This window comes from Ranitomeya variabilis, chromosome 5 (genome assembly GCF_051348905.1).
Source record: "Ranitomeya variabilis isolate aRanVar5 chromosome 5, aRanVar5.hap1, whole genome shotgun sequence".
Taxonomy (NCBI): Eukaryota; Metazoa; Chordata; class Amphibia; order Anura; family Dendrobatidae; genus Ranitomeya; species Ranitomeya variabilis.
This window is the reverse complement of record NC_135236.1, coordinates 322,323,370-322,327,907: the sequence shown is the minus strand read 5'-3', so window position 1 is coordinate 322,327,907 and position 4,538 is coordinate 322,323,370. Positions and strand designations below refer to the sequence as shown.

Sequence of the window (4,538 nt, the reverse complement as noted above, 5' to 3'; positions counted from 1 at the left end):
TGTCAGATATGTGTAGGATCAGGACCTCATTGGAGAAGCCCGTCTATCATTGATTGTACAGAGATTGTGCACGTATATCAAAATATACACTTACGGGCTAGCGATGTGGGGTGGATGATTGCCGTGGCGGCTTCTGGAGCATCTGTGGGGTTCTCCATTAGCAGGTGTATATTCTCTTTTGTGAAAATTCTTCTAGGCTTCAGTTTACAAGCTATAAATAAAGACATAGGACTTAGTAGAGACGCTTGGGGATTTTCTCAGAGCGGTTGTGCAAAAACACATTTTCATACGCTTGCTACCTTTCCCTTTCTTGCTCGCAGTCCCACGCGGTTTTTTAGGAGCTCTACAAACAGGGCTGTTTCTCGGTGTGGGGGCCTGGTACGTCAGCTCGTCAGCGGACACCTGAATGTGTTCCGAGGTAACGGGTTCTGGAATCATGTCCATATCTGTAAAGAATTAATATATATTTATACGTCTAAATACTTAAAAGATATATATATATATATATATATATATATATATATATATATATACACAGAGACACACAACCCACCTATGATGTCTTGCGCAAAATCCCACACAGCGGCGTCAGCGTCACTAGTGTTAGTATACCCAGCTCCGGCTGTATCACAATCCAGAGCAGGCATGCTGAAGCTGTTTAAAAAATCAGCGGGCATAGTCCTGATAAATTCATCTTAAACAAGAAAGAATAAAACAATATAAAAAAATAATATACAAAACAGCCCTTACCTAGAAAGGCTCCCTAACAGATGCATTTATATAAAGCTTGAAACATACCTAATACCGAATCCTCAACTTGATCGGGAAAATCCAAAAAATTTTGGGAATCCATCTAAAATAAATTATCTGTGTAAATTTTTGTGCTATCTATATTAATTTTACAACACAGACAAACTCATTTATATACCCCAACAAATAAAATTGCGCCTAGTGTATAAATATGTCTGTCATGCAAAACATAGGTAATGAGTAAGTACGCTAGTTACGATGTGTTAACAGCTATTAACTAGTGTATTACACAAATTAGGTCATAATAAATATACGGTTAAATTAATAAAGCATATAATGCCGCCAACTATCAGTATAATACTAGCTTATTAAACAAATAACAGCCTTAATTATGGTTTTAGAGATGCACAGTTAAATATAATTAGCCACTTGCTAATAATAAGGCATGTATATACTTACAATTAGAATAGCGTAGAGATTAGTCTAGGCTGATCTGCCTTTGGGGCTGTGAGTGCTGCACTACCGGACAGCCGTATTTATCCTGTGTGTCAGAAACCCAGCCCTTCTGTTATCAGCCAGAAACACACCCGGTTACACCCTCAGCCACACGTCTTCTGTTATCAGACAGAAACACACCCGGTTACACCCTCAGCCACACGCCTTCTGTTAACACCCAGAACACACCCATACAGATAATTATTGCTTGTATTAACTCAAACATGACAGTCGGATTAAAACAGAAAATTTTATACAGCTGAATTTCTGAAAGAAGCAGACTGTTAATTATCAAGACACAATCATTTATTCAATCATGACGTCTAATACCAGGGATCACATATTAGAAAAACACTATTTTACCCCTGAAGAGCCCGGATCATTTTGCGGAATAGACAAATTATTTAGAGAGACGAGAGACCGCGGAATAAAGAAATCTGATGTGATTGGCTGGCTGAATAAGCAAGATGCCTACACACTGCACAAACCAGTTAGAAAACGGTTTTTGACAAATAAAATTTATGTCTCGGATATTGATTCGCAGTGGCAAGCGGATCTCGTAAGTTTAATTGACTATTCAAGGGAAAATGATAATATCAAATACATCCTGACGGTTATTGATACTCTATCGAGATACGCATGGTGCGTGGCCTTGTCAAACAAGACAGGCGCATGTGTCGCGAGATTGTTCGAATTAATATTTCAAAATGATAAGCGCATACCGAAGAAATTGCAGACGGATCGCGGCAAAGAATTTATAAATTCACAACTCAAGCAACTATGTAATATGCATAATATTCACCACTTTTTTACCAACAATGCTGTGAAAGCAGCTATCGTAGAGCGCTTTAATCGCACATTAAAAACTCGTATGTGGCGCTATCTCACGAAGCATAATACCTTTAGGTATATTGATATTTTACCGGATTTGGTGCATAGCTACAATCATACTTATCACTCTACCATACGCTGTAGTCCCGCTGAAGTGACAGAGAAAAACGCTATGCAAATCTGGCGCAATATTTACAGTTCTACTATTACTAATAAACCAATGAAGCCGGCGTTAAAGGTTGGAGATCATGTCAGAATATCGCGCTATAAAGGTACATTCTGTAAGGCCTATGAGAAGACGTACAGCGAAGAGATTTTTTTAATTACCGCAGTCTCCAATAAATTTCATAAACCTCTGTATAAAATTGCTGATTTAGCCGGTGACGTTGTAGAGGGGTCATTTTATAAGGAAGAGCTGCAAAAAATACCTATGGATGAGAATCGTGTGTACAGAGTAGAAAAGATTTTGAGAAAAAAACGTGTCGGGGGTGTAAGTCACTGCCTCGTCAAATGGCTGGGGTACCCCGAAAAATTCAATAGTTGGATCCCGGCTTCGGAGTTGACAGATATATAACCATGGAAGCGCGCTCCTTTTTCGTTACCCTGCCCAGTAATTCATCAATTAAAATCTACCCTGACAACACCATATCGAATTACAATACCAAGTTAGCTAGGGCCGTTCATCTTTCAGATGCTTATGAAGTGGCATTAACGGAAATACAGTACCCCCATACGTGGAACACGTTTGAGGCTTTTGAAGGGAACTTCTACGCTGCCAAACACGGCGAGCCGTTAGAACATTATCACATAAAATCAGGATTTTACTCGAACATTCATAAGCTGGTTACCGCGGTCAATGCCCGAATAGAAGCGCTGAATTTATCCGCGCCTGCCTACAGAATACGGTATGATGAGCTACGCCGAGAGGTGATCCTGCCCGACCAGGCCCCTATACAGTTTGCTCTGGGTACTAAGCTAAAATTTATCTTCGGGCTACAGACCATCGATGACTCCCCCGTTGCTTTAATGCCGTGGAATCGGCGCTTTTACCCTGATTCAAAGGCTGGTTTTTATTCGCTTTTTGTATACACTGATATAATTCAACACCAGCTTGTAGGCGACAGTTACGTTCAGCTGTTACGAACCGTAGAAGTTAGCGGCGATGATAATGATATTGTCACTGTGCGCTACACGCGCCCCGATTACATACCGCTGTGCAAACAGCACTTTGACTCCATAAACATTACAGTCATGTCGGACCAGGCTACGCCGGTTAAATTCAGATACGGCAAGTGTATCGTGCGATTACATTTTAGGCCGCGACAGTATTGACACGATAAAATGGTGTCTCAAAGGGTGTATGGAGATCCCGCTGTTTATGCCCGCTACTATGCAGCCCAGTCGGGGCACGGGCTAGAGGGGTTCCGCGGGAGCGAGTACATGTATGGCTCTGGCCTGGCCGGGATATTTAAAGGCTTATTTCGCCGCGCCATGCCACTTTTCAGAAAAGGCTTAGAATTAGTAAAACCGCACATAAAGACGGCGGTCCGGAACATCGCGACGGACGCCGTCACGACCGCTTCAACGGCCCTTATGAAACGGATAAATACACAACCGCAGCAAGATGGATCTGGGATAATTTATGTCGCTAAAAAAGCACAAAAAAGAAAGAGGCGCTCTTGCCCGCCTTTACCGCCGATGCTCATGAATAAAACTACCACCAAGAGACGTCACCGGCAGAAACGAGTAAGACGTTCTGCTGAAGACATCTTCTAATCAGTTATCATGGCTTTCCTGCATGACGCTTCTGTAGAGTGCGCAAAATCTGAACTGGATATTTTTGACGTACCCCCGACACAAACAAGTATAGAGAAATCTCTATTTGTAGAAGTACAACCGGTTGCGGCTCTGTCAGACAATGGTCCGTTGGAATTTTTCATATCTGGGAGCGGCGATTATTATTATGATCTGAACAACACGCTGCTGTACATAAGCTGTCGCATCGTGAAGCAAGATAATACGGCTATTGGCGATGGTGCCCGGGTGGCTCTCATAAACTATCCTCTAGCCACCCTTTTTAACCAGGTCGATATTACTCTGGGAGATCGACTTATCTCACAATCGGACAATCTCTACAGCTATAGAGCGTACATAGAGACCCTTTTAAATTACAGCTCGCAGACGCTGTCATCACAATTTACAGCCGGTTTGTTCTATAAAGACACTGCGGGCCATCACAATGACCGGAGCATGGATGGCGCAAATGCGGGGTTTATCAAAAGAGCCGATGCAGCTTCTCGCTCAAAACCCATCGACCTCTTGGGGCCCATCTTTGGGGATATATTTAATCAGCCAAAGTTAATATTGAACGGGCTTGACCTTAAGGTTAAGCTAACAAGAAATAAGGATGCTTTCTGCCTCATGTCCGCAGAAGCAGAGCCGCTGAAGGTGCAAATCTCGCA

General features: G+C 42.2%; 1 long non-coding RNA gene across 1 annotated transcript; it reads right to left on the bottom strand.

The window, feature by feature from the left end:
* Positions 1 to 234: 234 nt before the first annotated feature.
* Positions 235 to 1,248, bottom strand: LOC143773643 (uncharacterized). Its single transcript, XR_013215274.1, has 4 exons — positions 1,210 to 1,248; positions 799 to 853; positions 554 to 694; positions 235 to 446 (listed from the first exon to the last, which is right to left on the bottom strand). It is a non-coding gene; the product is annotated as an uncharacterized LOC143773643 (long non-coding RNA).
* Between the last annotated feature and the right edge of the window lie 3,290 nt (positions 1,249 to 4,538).